We start from the raw sequence: 22,066 nt of genomic DNA on the forward strand, positions 1-22,066 counted from the left end.
CCACATACCATCCAAACGTGTCTGCGGGAAAATCCGACATTCTTCTCCAAGTCAGTTCAACGATTACCTGTATCTAGTAGAACGTTTTAGAAAATTAATTTTTTGAAAATGCCAGGTCGATAAAACTAACGAAATTTTTCCCTCCCCCTCCCCCCACACAATTTTCATGGATTGATCAAATTAAGGAGAAGTTTTGGAATCCTATTTTATCCAAAGTCGTTTATAGTATAGTATTTATAGTATTTTCCCTACAAATAACGGTTTCAAGTTATACACATATTCATAACGAAAAACGAATTGTGCGCGTTTTTGTAGTATCAGGAATATTTAAATATGGAGATTAGGTATTATAAATTTTGCAAATTATGTTTCAGTATTTTTTTTTTAAATATTGATCTACCACTTTTGAATTTTTCTGCACATAGGCACCTAGTACGGCCCAGTGTTTATTGCTTTGAAGGCTATTGAATGTGATCGTGCAATAATTCACTATGTATGCTCCTTTAATCTCCCCTGCGTAGTTATCTAAAGTGACGAGAAATTTTATTCATTAAACCTAACCCATGACATATATTGTGTATGTATTAAGCATTTGAAGGTATGATTGAGTCTCAAAGACATACACATGTAATAATTTCCGTATATATTACAATTATATTACCATTCTAATGTTCAAGCACATTTAAAATTAACGTATCAATTAAGAATTAAAGATCTTTTAACAGATGAAATTAAGCATGATTGTTTAATTTATACGTTACAAGAATATAATATTTAATTGTTGTTTTTTTAACTGTTTGATGTATTTTGAAGGGACTTATTACAATTTATTACGTAAAATTTACTTTTTTTCAGTTTATTTTATATTTCAATGAGTTTTTATAAAATTAACGAAATTTAATGACTTATCGTAAAGGTTTGTTGCTAAATAATTCTTAATATTTTTTGGAGACCCAAAAGATTTCCGTTATACCGGTCAAAATTGACGGATATTTTCCACTGGAGCTCAATTTTATGCATTCTTATGCCCAAGTTTATTTAAATTATTATATAAGAGCATATAAAGGTCCGATGTATATGATTACAGATCTTAAAAACTAACTGTAACGACTCCATGCCAGGAAGTAAGTTTTTTTATGTACCAGCGAGCCAGCCAAACTGTATAGGTATATAATTTCTACTTATGCAAAATTAAACATACATCAGCTTACAACTGTTATTTTTTCATAAAAAAGCAAACGTAGCTACGGGCTGTGGGTAGTAGGGCATACTATACAAAAATATAAATCTGTATTTCAAGTAGCCATTGGTGTTTGTGAATGGTGTGGTAAAAAATAGTATGGGAATAAATGTTAACTAAGATGAGCAACGTATTTATGATCTTAAATTGTCTGTGTACGGGTATAAAAATAAGGACAAATACTAAAGGTGAATGTTAAAACTCATAGAATATTTAAAAAATTTGCAATATAACTGAGTACAAATACTTACGATACACGTCTAAATTTATACAGCTATATTAAAAATTGCTATTTAACAGGGTTTAAGTGTTAGTTGTGGTTTGCATCGCCATATTTAGTCACTGTTGTAGGTTTTCTCTTTTTTACAAGGCGAAACTAGTACTTACTAGTTTGCATAGGTCGGAGGTTGTTTAAAATGTAATTAAAATTATATTTAAAAGCTATTTTAAGCTTTATAACGTAAAATGAGATATTTTTGGTTTGATTGTGTGGTATTTAATATTTATTATGTATTTTTATTATGTGTTTCTTGCGCGATTGTGATCAAAACATTGACAATTTTTTTTTCCGATACATAAGCCTAGGTTAAGAAAATTTCTTACTAGTTATATCACAGATTATTGTTTGAAAATTCAATGTTGTTTTTAAAATGGAGGTCTAAAATTGGTGATGTTTTAAGGGGTGTAAAATAATTTTATGGTTGAACTTGATGGCACTTTACTAATTTGTATTGTACACACATATTATTCATGAGTTGCCATTTTGGTTTATTTGAACAAATGTTCGTGGTTTTCCAGCCATTTTTTACACAAATAGCTATTTGTCTTTACTCTAGACCTCCAAAATCAAAACACTTCATTTAACTGCTCAACTCTCGTACATATGACAAAGTTAAATAATCGCGATTAATGATTTTGGCAACAAACAGTTTTGGGATGTTGCCAAGCCACTTTGGGAACAAGACACGTGGTGAGTTAGCAACAGCCTTAACAATATGTGAATCTTTGGGGAAATGTGAGTATGCATTTGAAACATTAGAAGTGCTTAAAACAGAGGTTTATGATTTTGTTGTTGTAATTTCTGAAAACCAACCCTGGCAAGCGCGCGATGTTATGTTTCTCGGGTACGTCGCGCCTGAGAAGCTTGCGGCGCTGCGGCTGAGGAAGTTTCACTTGAAACAACCCCGAGTGTGACGCCAGGGGTAAGGAGGGACGCATGCTAGCGGCGGCGGGGAGAACTTGGAGCGTGCCGCGCACTTACGCCCCTCGAGAATTCTCCAGAGCCGCGTCACGCCGGTTCCCACGACCAGAAGTTTGGGTGGCGCCTGGGGGGCAAGGGGGTCTTAAGGGTCCAGAGAAAGAGGAAGCCGGTTGGAAGTCCGACCAGGACGAATCCCACTCGCCAAATGCTGTTTAGTATTCATAGGCCCGGCGGATTCCAGGAGCAGTTTCAACGAATTCGCTCCCGCAAGTTAATGAGCGACGTCTGGAAAGTTATTCGGCCACGACTGGTTTTAATTAAAAGGCCCGAGCTCTGGGAACGAGCTGAGGAAACCGCGCGCGAAAACCGCTCGGGATGCCCGAGTGCGCCTCGTAAATTATTTCTGAATGGGGGTGTTTTAATAGAATAAATGAGTGACAACACAAAGGCTTTATTTGTCAGGTGACAGAGATATTAATTTTCTCGTCCCTGAACAAAAAAAAAGAATGTTAATTAGCAAGTATGTTTCAATGCAAACAAAAGAAAATAATTTTTCTGAGCCCAAATAACCACTTGATACTTTTATTTTTTACTCACCAAACAAAATTTTTTTCATTAAATTATAATTTTTTTGTAACCACTACATGTGTATGTACCTGGGTAAGATTTCTTAAAATACATTATGCCAAATCAGTGCGCAGTACTTTCAGTGTGTGGAACGTCAATTACATACACTGTTTTAAAATGCAGTCAATTTACGGACTTTTCAACGAAGAAATTACCTTGAATAAACAATGAGTTCTTCGTAATTCAAGAAAACTTCGTACCGTATTCCGATTTCAGTTTCGTGCTCTGCTGTAAAAGGGTATAACAGGTCAGTGCAAGGAATAAGGGTGTTATTGCTTTCGACTCAACAAGTTTTCAAATGTTTTTGTTGGTATACTAAGATTAATCTTGTGGATTCATCTTCAATGCATGTGAACTTACGAAGATAACCATAAAGTTAAGAAGATCCCTGGATAATATGTAGCCAGCGTTCTTCGTACATTTAAAGTTGACATTCCTAACAGTGTAAACGCACTGCTGTGGTGTTATTTTTTTATATACACTACACTGAGCTTGTTTGAGATAAGTTTTTTGTTCTCTAAATCGGTTTAGTCCAGCTGTCCGTAAGCTGATCCTCTTTACCGCCGAACATATCTGGAATATATAGGCTAACAGATTGAAGATCAAGGAGACATGTTCGATACAACCACGGATTGATAACATCTCAGAAGCGAAGTGTTATAGCGAACCCTTCGGTGCCGGCGAGACGGGCTTCTTTCTCAAGAAAAATTCAAGGCCACTGTCTACGTTTACGTGGTTGGCTGGACTTATTTCAGGTACATGTATACTGTTAGCACACCGATTTAAGCCATTAAGTGCGGAAGCAAACGCATCCTGAATGCCCCGGACAAACAGGGCAATTGCTTACGTTGCAGACGTCCGCCAAAATGCTCTTATTTCAGTCTAATGAGGGAGCATATTTTCCACAAAAAATATATGGCTCTATTTATTGCTAATTACTTGTAATGGTGATTTATGTTGAATAAGTCGAGGGTGAAAATTTTCTATTAAACAATGTAACTTCTTTCGTACTATTTTGTACCAGTTAATATTGTAAGGCTACTAAGGCGGCCGTTGTGAAAAAGTGATGAATATGACAAACACTTTAATTTAAAATGCACTAAATATTTATTTAAAATTCAATTTATTTTATGTACAAATTAAATTTATTTACTATACATGCATATGTACATGAAATGAGAAACAATATTTGACAAAAAAAAATTTAATGAAGCACCTCTTGAAAAACTACATTGCGCGTGAATTGTCTCATTCAATATTCTTTAATGAATTATGACGACATACGTAATTAAAATTGATTTTCTGCGATAGATTGAATACTTACTTACTTTGCTATGTTAATAAAATTCAAAAAAAGGATGACTAAAAAATCACAAATTAAAAAAAAGTTTTTATTTAAATTATAGTAGGTACAATCTTTTGTCGAAAAACTCAAGTAGACTTATTAACACATATAAAAAAGGGTTGCTGTGTGTAAAACAGCAAGTGCGGCTACCTGCAGAGTGCCGGCCTCAGACTCTTGGTGGGCGACTTCCCGTCGCACGCTGCCTTTCAGTTGTTCCGTTACAGAACCAGGCATTAGCGGATCCAGAGGGGGGGCTAAGGGGCTCAAGCCTCCTCCAAAAGCTTCTGGGTCCACTATTGTTTCAGTGTTTGTTTTGATAAAGCCTAGCCTCTGCTGGGTCAAGCCCCTCCCAAACCAAAATCCTGGATCCGCCACTGGAACCAGGTGATAGATACTTACATTTCGCAGACTCAAAAGAACGGTCAGATTTCCCCACTATAAATCACTACTAGAGACAGGAAAAATTCGCGGTTTTGGTTTCGTGATATGCTAACATTTAAATAATTATACCTTTGTGCTCTTTTGCTATTGGTTCGCTTTTAATTTGGAGGATTCTTGGCCAATTGAAGACACGCAATCAAAGAACGATCGAATCACGTGTAACCAATTTGAGACGTTCCACCTGTCAGTAGCCAATGAACAAGGCGATGTTTGCTCAAGTATGCAGATGATCGTGCAGTCTATCCTAGAGGTCATTGAACTCGCGAATTTTTCCGGTCTCTAATCACTACCCCTACCAACTACATGATTGGGTGGTTATTTTTATTCGCGCTTTGACCCTGCCTACGAGTCACGGCTTTCCACAGTGGCAATCCCGCGCTGTGACTAGCCTGGGCTGGTAATGCAGTGGCATTCACTGCAACAATCATTCAATGGAAAGAGAAAAAAAAAGTGGCGTGGCCACAATTTATTGCATTTCAGTGTATGCTCATAAGGGAAGGGCACGACTTGGGAAATTTACTTCGGGATGAGTTTCGGTGCATTAGTAGAATACCTTTAAGTGACGTGTTTCCTAGTCGAGACAGTTTTAAGATGTATATTTGTTAATTTTTGATAGTAAAAAAGTTGAAATTTTCTAAGTCACGACGTTTCTAAGTTTTATTGTCAGACATTTTGTGACTCTAAGTTACTATCGTTCTTACACATAGCAGTTATAAGTTATGTGGACTTTTAGAGAGTTATAAGTTACCCCTTAAATCATTTAAGCGCACTGCCCAGCCAATTCGGATGAAAAAAAAAGCCTTTGAAAATTTAAGCACAGTTTATTTACCAGTAGGAACTAGTTAGGTATCACAGCGCAGGCGCAGAGGGCTAGGTGGCAAAGCCAGCCCCACACGATACCCATTTCCTTAGCAGTTTTCTTACTTTTTTTTATGCTAGCGCGCCTTCTCTCTTGCAGGTAACATTCTAACAAACACCCTTCCAAGGGGTCTGGCTGTGGGTATGAAAGTTTCCATACCCGCAGTTTTAGCCAAACCTGTATTAGAACGTGTTCTATTTTTTCTGCTGTACCCACGAGAGGAAGTCGTCAATATGGCGGACACACGTGAAACCATATAAACCCCTATATAGTCCTTTTTTGTAAACATTGGGGGATGTAACAATCTTAATGGTATGCCAAATACAATTTTTTGGTAGTGAAACTACCCTGGAATATATTTCGTAAACTAAAATAATCGTGGAAAGAAGTAATCGTAAGTTTTAAAATACGTAATGAAAATGCATTACAATATTAATAAGTTGTAGTCTCCACCTCAAAAGTATGGAAGTCTCGGTAGTGTAGTTTTCGGCCTCCATAGCGTAGTCGGCAACGCATGGGGCTTTGGTGCGGAGGCTCTGGGTTCGAATCCCGGGTAAGACGTGGCTGTAATTTGTGTTGTCCTAACACACCAACAACCACAGCTACACTTTCACAGTGACTCGGGGTGAGAAAAAATACTGCATTAAGGGGGTAGAGATGATTGGCACACTGGAGACTGTCAAACTGGCCAGTTTGCCACCCATCTTTAAAAAAAAATAGTGGTAGAGCACGCGGTATTAGTGGTGTAATTTTTGAATTTGTTAAAAACCTCGTCAGGAATTTATTTTTCATTGCTGTGCTTTATTATTATTATTTTTGTAATTCTAATCAAAAATCTTTTAATGGTAGTAAGTAAATGTAATAATAACATCGGTATTAATATTTTATGAGATAGTGACGTAGGCTGGCCAATAGCAAAAAAAAAAAAATATCAGCATCAACCGCAATACATACCAGTACTGGCGCAATATAGATCATGGTTGAAGCATAGTTATGGCACGTGTATAAAACACTGAAAGTTACATTGTTTAAAGACGAAAAATTGAAGCATTGTTTGCCCTAGTTTTCTGACGGGAGTTTTCTTGAGAAAATTCTTCTGGAAGTAATGGAACAGAAAAACATGGAGAGAACATTTTTTTTGTACATCGGTACCTTTTGTTTGTCGCAACCTTTTGTGTTGGTTCGTGAGTAAATTTCTCTGTTGTTCGAGGAAACACTTACCAGGTGCAATGTTTCTCATGCTCCATTCAACTTGCAGGATTGAAAAATTCGCAAAAAAATTGCATTAAACATTAACATTAACTCGAACCTAAACATTATTTAATTTTAAATGTAATGTTTTACTTTAATAGATTAATAGCAATTTAATATTATTTATTCTGACTGAGTAAGTGCCATTTTATTTATTAATTGCAAGTTAAATATTTTTTAAATATGAATTTCTTATAAAAAATAATACTTGCATTAATACTGAAAATTACGCAATATGATAGTAGTCACCACATATAAAGGCAAACAATAATATGTTCTACTTTAAGAGTTATCCACTTACAAATGTTACCATATTTTAAGAATCATATAAATATGTTATTCAAACTAGCGGAATTATTTCTGAGTAGTCACGTGGTTTGATTTACAATATAAAATATCAAAGCTTCAGTCTTTTTATACATATCTGTGCAATACGAAACGCTACATTCATGTTTTTGTTAACAATTAAAAAGTCTCATAAAAAGTGTAATTTTTAATTTACTGACCTTTGATGTATAATACTTTAGGAAGAAATACAATTCACGCAGGTGGAATGAAAACATGAATGTAAAGTTTGTTGACATTGATGAAGGAATGGAGTGTTTATGAATTCAGCATAGCTATTTATACAAAAACAAACACAGTGTGAAGCGGCACTTGCTGAGATCGTTGCAGAAATGGAAATTTAAGGCTTGGAAAGTCACAAAGACGAAAGCCAAAATTAAGGCTCTTCGAAGGACTTTCAAACTAGAAATAGACAAAACAAAGGAAAAAAAAGTTCGAAATCAGGCTGCGGAACAGAGGATGCCTATGTGCCTTCTAGTTTCAGCTTTGGACTTAGATCAGCTCTCATTACGGTATCTTTTTTTCAAAATTTTGGTTCTAACAATTTTAGAAGTTTCGGGTGACATCCGCAAGCGCACCGTATATTCTGTGAAGGTCCACAACTCGCAAATCTCTTAAGAAATTCTCAATATACGTTTCCTCGTCCACAACTTCTTATTTTCTTACTCTCCTACGAGCGCATTGCATGATTCAGAAATGAATTCCCGGCACAGTTATTGTAATTTTAAACTTACGTTTTCTCAACGCATTGACGACGCACATGTCGTCATTTGTATTCTCATATGCCAAGACGATCATTTTTTTTTTACGCGCGGACACAACGGAAATGAACTGGACAGGCCAGCCACTGGTATATCAACTGGCTTCGTGGAAACGCTACTTTAGTGTCTGTCTCATTGATCATCATCAACACCCTACACCGGGAAATCTAAGTCCGCGTCTCGTTTATCCGTTAAAAGAGTGCTCTTGACTCGCTCTCCCTCTCTTCTACGTCACAGCTTCAGCTGAAACAAGCAATTCCGTGGTTGGTGGGGCCATGTTTTTTTTTTTTTCCGCGGGAAATATTTCGAGACTAGCTGCGAGATAAAAACTTTGTAGCATCGCCTGTGTTTCCTGAATGGTTCAGAATTCCTTTTCAGGCAAATGTCCGCTGTCGGCACACGAATAACATCAGTTCTGTGCTGAAGAAAACGCGTCTATTGCTGCGAACGGCCGACAGTTATAAGGAAAACACATCTGGCGCAGATCTAACTTCTTGTAGTTTAATTAGTAGAAATGTTTGTGTTCAAAGAAAAACATATTTTTTGGTAAAACGTTTCTGTGCTCAATTGGAAAATTTTCATGTAATCAATCGGAAATTTTTTTGCATAACTGAGAAAATTTCCAAAGAGTCATACTTCCACAGTAACACACAAACAATTTTTATCAAATCTTATGTATAAACAGAACCAGATATTTTTTTCTTAATTCACCGTTTTAAATTAATGTTAGTAATATAAAAAAAGTAAGCTTCCTGTAAAATATTAGATTATATTTTTTCGGAATTATTTCACTCATATATATACTAATTAGCTTTAGGTTTATTTCTTGTGACCCTAATGGTAGGTTTTATGGTTACAGACCGGAAAATTCGCGAGTTCAATGACCTCTAGGATAAACTGCACGATCCTCTTCATACTTGGGCAAACATCGCCTGTTCATTGGCTACTGACATGTGGGACGTCTCAAATTGGTTACATGTGATTCGATAGTTCTTTGATTGAGGGTCTTCAATTGGCCAAGAATCCTCCAAATTAACAGCGAACCAATAGTAAAAGAGCACAAAGGTATATCTAAATGTTAGCATATCACGTAACAAAACCACGAATTTTTCCGGTCTCTATTTATGGTATGTAAGTGATGTTTGATTTCTTTTAAAAAATTCTTGATCAAAGTTTGTTCCACGGAACTTGTTTGCCTGAGACGTACATCGCCCGGACGAGCCGGCTAGTGTCTCCATGCTGGTGTGTGGCGTGTCAGCACCGAGCAAACGTGGCGATGATTCAACAGTCGGGCGGCGTCTCTAAGCATAACGAGCGTTTACTGTCTGTTTAAAGTGTGCCCAGATGTATCTGCGACCGTGCACGATGCAGAATCACGCGCGGAAACTACAGCAACATTAACGGCTGCGTTTGTCGCACACGTGGCTCCAGACGTCCGAACACGCGAAAGACTTCTCTCAGTTCTTGTAGAACACAGGAAAGGATCTTTCGTGTTTCCTGTACATTCGGGGGCGCAGGAGGAGAAATACTTATCGTGGCTTTGCAGAGAATTGCCGCGTCAATTGTAGCCATTTCGAGAACACGTGCTCTTCAAGATATTTCTGTAGGGCCTACGTTTTTTTTTTTAGCGAAATAATCTGATCGCTAATTAGACTGCAATGAGGTATGACCGCGCTAGCGAACTTTCCCTTGTAACTGAGGACCGCCTCGCAAGAGAAGCTGTTGCACTATTTGGCCGGGCTATTCTGGGCGTGTTTGCCCCCGCACTGGACGGCTGTGATTGGCATGCCGACAGTAGACACGCACCTGAAATAAACCCAGCCAACCACGTAAACACACAAGGCTACAAAGTACCCAGCTGGTCTGGAAATCTTTTCGCGAAAAGTGCACGACTCTCTATATATTCATCTATGGAGTGGGTACATTTTCTAAATTTTTAGTTACTGTCGTCAGAAAATAGTTCGCTAAATAAACCGAAGCTGCATAAAGAATGATTCTAGAAGTTTATTAGACAGTTTGAATGAAAAAAAAATTGAATTGATTGGAACTATCAGAAAAATGCCATCGTGAAGTGAATATCATTTTAAAAAGTTTAAAAACAATACATCAGAAAGTAATTAGGGTTAAATTTCATTATAACAAAAAAGGTTTTTCTATTAGAAGAAAAAAGTTAGATGGGAACTTTATTTTGTTTCAATTATCAACATGGCAAAGATTTCATACAACCACTCCCCAATTTCTTACCCCTACACATAAACTTTCATCACTGAAATCTAAGGAAACAAATTACTTAAAGAGCAGGCAAAAATCTAGTAATATTAAGTTTCAAATTTAGTGTATTTTCCTTCTCGTAATTAGGTAATGATAAACCCGTTCACCTTACAACACTAGGCACAAGGCTGACTCTGAAGAATTACGAGGGATATTCGTAAAAAGGGATCCGCTTGGTCATTAAAAAATTTAACATGTGAGAAAAAATTTTTATTGAAATTTTTAATTTTTTTACAGACCTACTTTACATTTTCACACAAGCGTCTTTAAGTTCCAAGCACTTTTCGCACCTTTAACCCCTCTGCATAGAAGTTCGCCGCCTAAAAATTAAACTACTTGACGATCGTGAATTTTGCTGGAATTGTTGACCCACGTTTAATTAAATCGACCGAAAAAAAGCCCCTTTCGTCCAAGAAAAACTGTAGCCATCATTTTTCGACTCGTATAAGGACTATATTATTTTACTAAAAGCCTGTACGTAGGCTACATGCATTGCGTGTTCGAATTCCATGATCCATATGGCTGAGGCGTCCGTTTCATTCTCAGGCGGCGAACTTCTATGCAAAAAGATTAAAGAAATTGGTGCAGCGTTACGAAAAGTGCTCGAAACTGAGTGGCGACTATTTTAAAATGTGAAGTAGATATGTAGTAAACTAAAACTGTCAATAAAGGTTTTTTTCCGCGACTTTATTTTTTTTTAATCACCAAATGGTGTTTTCTTTATGATAACCCTCGTAATAATAATAAAAACTTAATATTTGCTTTTTATTGTAGGTCTAGGTACGTTCAATGTCATATATCGAAATTTACCTTTCAAAACACAAATTAGCACTGTTCGCAGTATAATAACATTCAATAATATCAACACCGTGGGAGCACCCGAAAAGCACATGGCAGCCTTAAGGTGGGCTACATTCGCAATAGCACGTGTACAACACACGCGCTGGGGAATTTAACTGTACACAAACAGATAGCAGCTGCTACATTTGCAAAGCAGCACGCACACAGCGCAAAGAACGTTATCTAACTTCTAGCACTTCTCTGTTCCGTGCGCTGATTTATGTTCGCGACCAATCGGCATAAACTTCGTTCAGCGACTTAGTGTTGATTAAAGTTTTCAGATGTGTATTTCATTGATAAAAAAAAGTGCAATTGATTTTAATAGAGTTGTTAATTGAAAGGAAATAGTCCGTAGTTAAACATTTACACTCTTAAAAAAAAGGTGAGATAAAATGCTAGGATCAACCTAAAAAATATTTTTGCAATTGGGAAATTGATTAAGTAATACGCTATTTTTTTTCCTATCGTTAGATTTCTCTTTGACATATGTATGAACCAGAAATGGCATCATCAAAAGTTTTAAAAACTTATAATGTTTTGAACTGCAGAGTTATTGCTAATGTAGTTACGTCTTTTTCACTTTGTGTATGCAATGCTATTCGCATGTTGTTTGTGTGCCATCCCGAATATAGCCTTGGCTTTTCGGGCACCCCACTGAAGAACTAGGCCTTACAGGCACCACTTTGTAGGTCTAGGCCTTCGTGCACCACTTGGTAGGCCTAGGCCTTACTGGCACAATGCGGTAGGCCTAAGCGTTACCTGCACCACCTGTAGACCTAGAACTTACGGGCAGTACATTGTAGGCCTAGGCCTTGCGGGCATTACATTGTAGGCCTAGGCCTTACTGGCACCAAGTGGTAGGCCTAGGCCTTACTGGCACCATGTGGTAGGCCTAGGCCTTACTGGCACCATGTGGTAGGCCTAGGCCTTACTGGCACCATGTGGTAGGCCTAGGCCTTACGGCAACCACTTGTAGGCCTAGACCTTACGGGCATTACATTGTAGGCCTAGGCCGGTAATAAACCACGCGCGGTCAATAGCTCGTCAAGGCGCGCGGGTTTCGCAACTGTGATTGGTCGGCGCGACGAACCGGCAGTCGGTCAAGGCGGCCCGGCCGTCAACAACGAAAGCACAAGTCAATTATTATCCTTCGGTGTTTTTAACTGTTTTACAAGTCCCTCTCACCATCCTGCCGTTGGCCGCGGTGATGGTTATGTTTGTGAGTTTTATGTGAAAATCTGTCACTCAGAACCAAACCGGCTCAAGTCACAATCGAGAAACCTTAAGGGTGACATCGACCGAACTCGCTTGATCATTTAAAAAAAAAACCAAATGCATACAAGTGGGCCTATTACACCGTTGCGACGCACCTGTGCGTATAAAACCATCTGCGGTATACAATATTTAGTAGGAGTGATTAGTGACGAGCTAAATTCTGATGGAACGGAAATGTGTAACCACGGTGTTGCTATCTTTGGTGGATGGCGCGAACCAAAGTTCACTAATCTGAAAGCAAAATTTACAGTATTACCTTTTTAATGCATATTAACAAGATGGGCAGTATTTCAATAAAAATACCTAGTCGTACATTATAAACATAGCTGGGGTTTAGTATTTTTTCAAGTCTTTTCCGCTTTCATCGAAGCCGTTTTATTATATAGTTTAACCTCTCGCTCTGCAAATGGAAATTGTTTGATAGTCGACGTAGCTGTTCCGGCAACGAATTCTAGCGGGGGGTTTACGAAACTATGAGTAATTTGCGTCAATAAATGTATTTGAAAACTCAAATTTCCAATATTTATTACGCTCGGCATTATTTTAAAGAATTCGTGTCCGTGTTTCTCATTACAAGAGAACACATGAATTTTGCATCGTTACCGCAGTTAGATGTTACATATCTCTGACTGGTACTGAAAGACTCGTTCTTATTTTTTTTTATCGGCCTGTTATATCGACGTAGTTAGTTTCAGTACGAAATAATTTGGTTAAAAAATTGATTTTGAAGAAATTTAAATTTTATTGGGAGAGAGGATAATTTTATGAAACAATGAGGGTGCCTCGCATTGCATAAAAGATTCCTCTATCGACTGTGGAGTGAAAGCGCATAGTTCACCCGAAAATTGATCATTTTGTTCAAGAATTAGGCTTAACCACGTATGAAATTCTCCGTTCTTTTCTGTGTTCACAGAAAAAAAGAACCATTGTGATATTTATTATTTTTCATTAGTAATAAATATTTTAAGGTGGGGAATGTTGAAGAAATTATGTAACGGACAATGTTTTTATATATTCTACACTCAATGAATTGAAGTGAATGTCTCTGTGGCAGTAGCCTTTCAGGAGAGGAAATAGAACTAATCATAAAATATATTAAGCCGTGTATCTGTTATGGACAGTGCCGACGTTTCTCTCTTCCATTGCAGGAGGAATCTTCATAGTTGAGGAAGCAGCTGAGAGCTGGCGGATGTTAAAAGGCTCCATGTGTACGGCCAGTTTTACCATCTCCTAGCTGTCAGTAGATCATATGCGAAACGTCAATACATTCTACCACTTCGATGCTGCTTAATCCAGACAATGGTTGCTAAAGCCTGCAATCCACTTTAAAAAAAAAAATACTACCCTTTCAACGAAACATTGCTTACCTTCAACCTCCAAATGGGTGTGGCCGGTGATAACAACTTTAATTAACTTATTCCAAAATTTGGAACTTATTAAAAAAAAAAACAGATGAACGTGACATCGTAATTGGTCTTACATTTTTTCAGGCTTAACTAAAGGTTTAGACCTACGCATTTATAACTATCACTTCATGTTTTAAAAATATTTTTGAGTGATTTACGTTGTTATGATTTGATTTAAAAAAAAAAAAGAATTTTTAAGACAAAAACCTGCAGTAGAACAAAAATCGCTAAATTGGGACTTGGACACGTTTGCCTCTAACGTGCAGAGGCAAACGCCTCTTAGGCATCAAGGTCGTGGCAGACGGACGAGCGTCCAACACGTAACATTATTTAATTTTTTTTTCTAATCTCGGTAGTGAGCAATGGCGGCAGCGCGGTGAACAGTTGAGAACTCCTCACCGCGGAGACCCGGGTTCGACTGCCGGCACGTCCATACTGGTTTCTGTTCTCCCGAACTTTCTCGACGTGGCTTCAGGTAATTGCTGGAGCGGTTACTTACCGAAGACCAAGGCCTATCCTTCTTCAATGTACCCCCGTCTCTAATGATACCAATGTATTCGAGACTTCAAAGTAAAACTTCACTAAACTTTAAATAAATTACTTAAGTTCGAGTGAAAAAAAAATGTGACAAAGCTTGTAAATAAACTTATTAATTTTTTTTTATTTTATCCCAGAAATTTAGGCTGCAGACATAAATTTGTAGAGTAAGTATAAATCACGAGTAAGGTGACAATCTATTTTAACCGTTAAATGGCCTTCAATTCACTTTGTCCATATTTTAAACCTGTCTTTTCCATTTAGTCAGAGAGGCTTGTTCCGCTTTCAACTCAACCAATGGTTAAAAATATACTTCAATGCCAAAAAATCCCGTTATTCTTCCTAAAAAATAACTTCACTGTTAGAAATTAAGGTCAATTTATGGGAATTTTCAACGAAGAATGGTCTTGGAACTAAACGTTGAGTTCTTCGAATCTCAGATAACAGGATCGTCGTGTAAACTACGCCGTGGTCCGAATCCCGAAGTTATACGTTTCCTTGCAAACAGGGTAAAAAAACACGCGTGGAAAGAATTTGACTGTTATTGCTGTAGCCCAACAAGTTTTTCAATGTTTTGTTAATAATAAAATCAGTTTCGTGTGCAAAGTAAGCGAACACAGTACCCTTAAATCTACGAAGGCAGCCGCAAATTTACGAGGATCCCTGAATGATTTGTTACCAGCATTCCTCGTAAATTGGAGGTGAACATTTTCAACAGTGTACGTAATGGTGTATATATATATATATATCGTGTTGCAGTGTGGCGCTCGTAGGAGAAGGATGTGTATGCACCCGCTCCCGGCTGCCACTCTATCAAATCGGTCATAATTTGTTGTTTTCTTATTGTGTAAATTTTTCGGCTTTTTCGTGGAGTAATTCATGCCCTCTAGTGGTGACATTTGCTTGGTATGTGAGAAATCTTTTTATGGCAGACAAGAAGTTATAAAATGCGCGGTTTGTGGAACTCGTCTTCATATGAAGTGTGCGACCCGACTCGGTGTAAAAAAAGGAGAGTCTTATACGTGTGAAACTTGTAATCAAGAAACGAATATGTTCAACTTCGCTTCTCCAAAACGTGATAAAAAATCATCCGAAAAGTCCAACTCGAAGACATCTCAAGAGATTCCAACGTGGCAATTTTCCTTCATGGAGCCGTCAACTGACACCGCGTTATCTCCAAAGGATAAAACAACACATCAGTCATCAAACAGGTTAGATAACAGCATTGAGTCCCTGCTTAATGTACTGTGTGAAAAAATTGATTTCCTAACTAAACCAAGTCAAAGACCTAAAAGAGGAAAATACGGTTTTGCGGGCAATGTTTGAAAGTGTGTTATCTGCAGGGCATGAGGCACACATCTGTGACCATCGTTCTTTAAATGGGTCCATTAATACGCTCAAGAAAAAAACATACAGTCAGATTGCAGGAAACGAGGAGCCACCCGGCAATAACAAAAATAGATATATAGCTAATAAAAATACCAGTAACCAGCAAGTGGAAAATGCCGTCAGTAGAGCGCCTCGTGGTAGCTGTACGAAGCAGCCTTCCTCTGCAGACATAGCACAAGTTCAGCACATAGCGCCACAGTCAGCTTCTGACGCTGATGGCTTCGTTGAAGTGCGCGGCCGCGCGAGGAAGCCACCTGGAGAATCTGGGTCAGCAACTTCCAAGCAGGGTGTCGCCAAGAAACAAGTACAACTCGGCGTCAGAAACAACGTGCACCTTAAAACAGTATCCAAACCTGTCAGGCCCCGCACTAAATCAATTTTTGTTTCACGTTTTGCGCCAGATGTCCAAGAGAATGACATTGTTTCATATATCAACACAGAACTTAAAGTGACGAGTTTAAAGGTAGTCAAACTAAAAACCCGTTATGATAGTTACTCTTCATTTTATATTGCAGTTGCTGAAACAGACTATGATCGTATTTTCAATACAGTTTTTTGGCCTTCTGGATGTTTAATAGCCCCTTTCTATGGACGTCTAAAAAATGAACAACTCTTCACGTCAAGTAATAACCCTGACAAGCAAAGTGATAATGTGACTCCCCTCAGCTCTTCTCAAAGTGACAACCCTGAGCCAACTGGAAGACAAAATACTCCTGAAGAATCTTCTACTGGATTAATTAGTGCGGCGGCCGGAGGCGCAGAAAAAACAGTCTAGGTAATAAATAAGTTGAAAAGTGATACCTGGCATTTGTACTATCAGAATGTTAGAGGGTTAAGAACTAAATCTACTGAATTTTATGAAAATGTCTTAGCTTCCAATTTCTCAATTATCTGTTTAACGGAAACTTGGTTAAATGAAAATTCAATTAACTCTCATTATTTCAATGATAACTTTCAAATTTTCCGCAAGGATCGTAATTATGATACAACTACAATGAAACGTGGGGGAGGAGCATTAATAGCAGTTGACAAATGTAGTTTCTCAAATGTTTTGTATAAAACGGAGTTTAATATACCTGAAGTTGATGCAGTTTGGGTAGAAATTGATAATGGACATAAAACAAAGTTTTTAGTAGGCAATATTTATATTACCCCCTATTTCTCTGTTAATGACTTTAAAAATTATTTTTCTTTTTTGGAAGCCAATCTTAGTAGATATCCTTACCCTATTATTCTCACTGGTGACTCTAACGTGCCAGGGACTGACTGGAAGTACAGCCATACACAAAATGTACGTCATTACTACAATAAAATTAAAGGACAGTTTCTACTTGAAATAATCAACACGCTTGGCTTAGAACAACATAATAATACTTTATCATTTTATAGTATGCTTGATCTTGTATTCTCTAACATGAATGTTATTAGTATTGATAAACATCCCGACCCGTTTGTCAATGAAGATAACTCTCATCCTGCTCTAGACATTGTCATTAAAACTTATTCCAATAAAGATAATTCTAATAACCCTAATTATCAATCCAGCTTCAGGAACTACAGTAAAGGTGATTACCTTTCTCTCTATGAGATTTTACTAAAATTAAATTGTGATTGTATTTATCATATGGACAATGTAAATGATATGGTTGAATATTTAACAAATAGTATGGTAAATGCATTGGAACATTGTATTCCTCTCTCAACGAAATTTCAATCTAAATACCCACATTGGTTTTCGAAACAACTTATTTATCTTTTGAAACGCAAAGAACACTCATTTAGGCAGTACAAAAAAACAAATAATGAAATTCAGTACCATAAATTTTCAGACTTAAGACGACTAGTGAAAATAAAAATTAAATCAGATAAAAACAAATGGATTGAAAATATAAATAACAAAATAAAATCATCCCCATCTAAATTCTGGAACTATGTTAAAATTATGAAGGAAGGTTACAAACAGTCTCTTGAAGTTATCGAAAATAACGTACTATTAAGTGATCCAGCTGCTGTTGCCAATTCCTTTGGTAAACATTTTGCTGAAGTTTATGATCAGCCACGTGATGTGCAGTTCCAACCACAAACGCATAAGTATGAAACTAACTTAATGCCACCTATCATTACAATCAGCCACGTTCTTTGGGCTATTAAATGTCTAAAATCAACCAAATCAGCAGGAGTAGATGGTATTCCCAACTTTATTATTAAAGGCTGCAAGGAGATATTAGCACCTATATTAGCTCACATTTTCAATAAAAGTCTGACTTCTGGAATTTATCCAAAATTATGGAAACAAGCTATTGTTGTCCCAGTATTAAAAAAAGGTGATAGACAATTAGTTACTAATTATAGACCGATATCACTTTTATGTGGCTTTTCTAAAGTTTTTGAAAACATTATACATAAACATATTTCTTTTCATACATCCCATTTAATAGCGGATAGTCAACACGGTTTTGTACCTGGTAAAACTACGATCACAAATTTATTTGCGTTTGTTAATTACACGTACGGCGAAATTTTATCCCGCAAACAAGTGGATGCTATATATTTCGATTTAAGTAAAGCATTTGATACATGCAAGCACTCTCTAATTGTAGATAAATTAACTAGTTTTGGTTTGAATGCCTCCTACACTAATTGGTTCTGTAACTATCTAAATGAAAGATCCTTTGCTGTTCGTATTTGTAGCAATTTATCTTCATCTTTTAATGCATCGTCTGGTGTTCCTCAGGGTGGAACCTTATCACCTTACTTATTTATAATTTTTATAAACGACATAGTTAATGTTATTCAGCATTCGAGAGCTTTGCTCTATGCGGATGATCTAAAAATATATAGAACCATTAGAACACCAAGTGATTGTTTATTGTTGCAAGAAGATATAAATAATGTAACTAAGTGGTGTCAAACTAACGGAATGAAATTAAATCTTAAGAAGATTAAAATAATATCATATTCTAGGAAAACATATACAGAAAATTTTAACTATGTAATAAACAACAACATGATACAGAGAACTTATTGTATGCGTGATCTAGGTATTCTCTTAGATTCAAAATTTTACTTTCATCACCACGTGGATAATTTAATTGCAAGTGCAAACAAAATAATTGGGCTTATAAAATATTTAACTTATTTGGCTAGCTTTCTTGATTCTGTAATTAGTCTTTATTTTACCTTAGTAAGATCGAAATTAGAGTATGGCTCTGTCATCTGGAACTCTATAACTACCACTGACTCAAATAGACTTGAAAATATACAAAAGAAATTGTTCAGATACATTTATAACAAACATTTAATAGATGATAATTCAGAGAATTTTAACTACGATCTAATCCTTGAAACCCTGAACACGCATACACTGCAGTTTAGAAGGAAAGTTTCTGATACTGTTTTTGTAATAAATTGTTTTATAAATGTTTACCACAGCACTGAAATATTAAACAAAATTGGTCTTCGAGTTCCTTCATTCAATCATAGAACAATGCGACCCTTTCGAACGTATCACATAAAAAATGAGCTATCAAAACGGTGTACTGATAATTGTAATGATATTTTGAAAGATTTAGACCCTTTCCAAAGGGCAAAATTCTCTATGAAAGATATTTTCAATTCTTAATTTTCTTGCAGTTAAGATAACTTCTGATGTAAATAATGTTTTATTGTTATTTCATTGATAAGAATTAATTTAAATTTGACAAATTTAGCTACTTAATCTTATAAGGGTCCTTTGTCATGTGTTTATGTTTGTGTTGTCCCATTTTTATTGTTGTGTTTATCATTGTGTTTTGTGTATGTTATTGTTGTTTCTTTATGTAATATTTGTTAAGTGCCTACCTGTTAAAGGCTTTGACTGTTGGTAGGCACTCAAATAATAATAATAAAATAAATAATAAAATAAAAAAAATATATATATATATTACTAGAGACCGGAAAAATTCGCGAGTTCAATGACCTCTAGGATAGACTGCACGATCCTCTGCATACTTGAGCAAACATCGCCTCTTCATTGGCTAACTGACATGTGGGACGTCTCATATTGGTTACATGTGATTCGATCGTTCTTTGATTGAGGGTCATTGGCCAAGAATCCTCCAAATAAACAGCGAAACGATAGCAAAAGAGCACAAAGGTATAATTATTTAAATGTTAGCATATCACGAAACAAAACCGCGAATTTTTCCGGTCTCTCTATATTACTGATTATAAGAGTAAGAAATACACTGCAGAATATTTATTAGCAGGAAATTATCTCTTAGGATCATTTGTTTTTGATTTTGACATGCTGCCATATTGGTTACATGCTTATAACAACAAAATATCCAATAAAAATAATAACAAAAATATCTAGTAATAATGTGTTACGTAGACTTTTTTTAAAAAATACATAGTTCTAGCCAAGAATTTCTTCCCCTTTTTCATTTTTTTTTTTGCCTTTGTCACCCCCAGAAGCGAGGGATCAGATGAACGGGGGTTGAAGGAACGACCCTCAGCGTCCACTCCACTTAGGACCCGGCTCCACGCAGAACCCGTTCAGTTGAACCGGTCAGCTGGTTCGCAACTCGCCCCCATCGGACTCGGATCACGTTTGTTTCTAGTCCGCCATCTTTCCCGTGCCACCGTCCGCGTCGCCCCTGCGTGTGGTACTCTTGACATTCGCCCGTCTCCCCCCACGTGGCTGTCTTCCCACGCGAGGCAACTTAACCTGAACACACACGCCTCGACTTGAACTCTAGTTCGCCGAAGTCTCGTGCAAACACCGCGCGCTCTCGGCTCTTGTTAGTTCGTCGCGCACTCTGACCTCTGAAAGTACTGCGATTATTCTAGTTAACTAGCAATGGTTTATCGCAAAAAAAAAAAAAAAAAAGTTTCTCAAGCACAGCAAAAATAAAATTTGGCGCGCAAATATATTAACAGATATTTCTTACAAAATTGATTTTTATATCTATTTGCAGTTATAAAAACTTTTTAATTTCGAATGTTAATATAACTTAAAACTGGAACATATAAAATCTGCGGTTTATAAAACAAAATTTAAAACAACTTACAAAATTCTCATTCGGTATTATTTTTAGACGTTAGTACTTCTTTATTCTTATTTTTTCGTTTCTTTTCCCTTCCAAGCTTTATGAAATGAAAAGTAATTTATTCGCTCCCCTAACAAACATTATCAGAGAAGTGTCACTCCAAAACTTTTCTAATTTGAGTCCGATTAATTTTCTCTCTCTCCCCACACTCCCTCAAAACCCAATTATTGACACAGACAGTCTTACCTGTTTACATAAAAAACAACAGCTCTGCTTCTTCAGTTGTGAGTATACTATTAAGATTGTTTTTTTTCCCCTCACGGACGGCTTTAGAGTTTTCTCTTCGCAAGAAAACATCGCTTTGTGGAAAAACAAAATCTAGGTTTGCTGGAAGAAGTTATTTAGCATGAATAGATACAGGTATTTGGCTGTCCGCAGTTATGCAAACTAGTAGGGTCACATGCCAAATTCGTATTGATCTGCAAAATTCTCATTACTTGGGTTCAGGCTAGAATGGATACCACTATACATGTGAACAAAATTTTAATTGGATCATGGTAAGATCTACACGTTCCAAAGAACTCGTAACTAAAATAAAAAAATATGTATTGATTTCACTTAGTCATATGTAATCCGAACGGATAGTAAAATGTAACACCAGCCAATGGAATAAACACATTGAGTTGTTTATGTTAACGCGCGTGTGGTGTCTAGCCTAGGATCAGTATACTTATTGAATCTGTGGGTTCGGCCGTGGATTCATCGCGACAAAATAAGTTGAAAACCTCTACACGACTTATTGTTAGAGACCGGAAAAATTCGCGGTTTTGTTTCGTGATATGCTAACATTTAAATAATTATACCTTTGTGCTCTTTTGCTATTGGTTCGCTGTTAATTTGGAGTATTCTCGGCCAATTGAAGAACCTCAATCAATGAACGATCGAATCACATGTAACCAATTTGAGACTTCCCACATTTCAGTAGCCAATTAACAGGCGATGTTTGCTAAAGTATGCAGAGGATCGTGCAGTCTATCCTAGAGGTCATTGAACTCGCGAATTTTTCCGGTCTCTACTTATTGTCTAAAGTTCTTCCTAAAGCTGGCGTACGTCTTTTAAAGGTGAGTCTGAACAACAGTTTTATTCTAAATAATAGAGAAAGTATTTAAGATAGAACTCCGAGCTTCTGGATAATGTTTAATTGAATTCAGTTCTACAAACTACAAACACCTTTAACTTTGTTGTTGT

The 22,066-nt window shown here is 36.7% G+C and overlaps 1 protein-coding gene across 1 annotated transcript in view; it reads left to right on the forward strand.

Moving 5' to 3' along the window:
* LOC134542896 (pyrokinin-1 receptor-like) overlaps window positions 1-22,066 on the forward strand; it is a 353,606-nt gene that overhangs the window by 178,276 nt on the left and 153,264 nt on the right. The window lies entirely within an intron of this gene.

The sequence above is a fragment of the Bacillus rossius genome (assembly GCF_032445375.1).
Source record: "Bacillus rossius redtenbacheri isolate Brsri chromosome 9 unlocalized genomic scaffold, Brsri_v3 Brsri_v3_scf9_2, whole genome shotgun sequence".
Lineage (NCBI taxonomy): Eukaryota > Metazoa > Arthropoda > Insecta > Phasmatodea > Bacillidae > Bacillus > Bacillus rossius.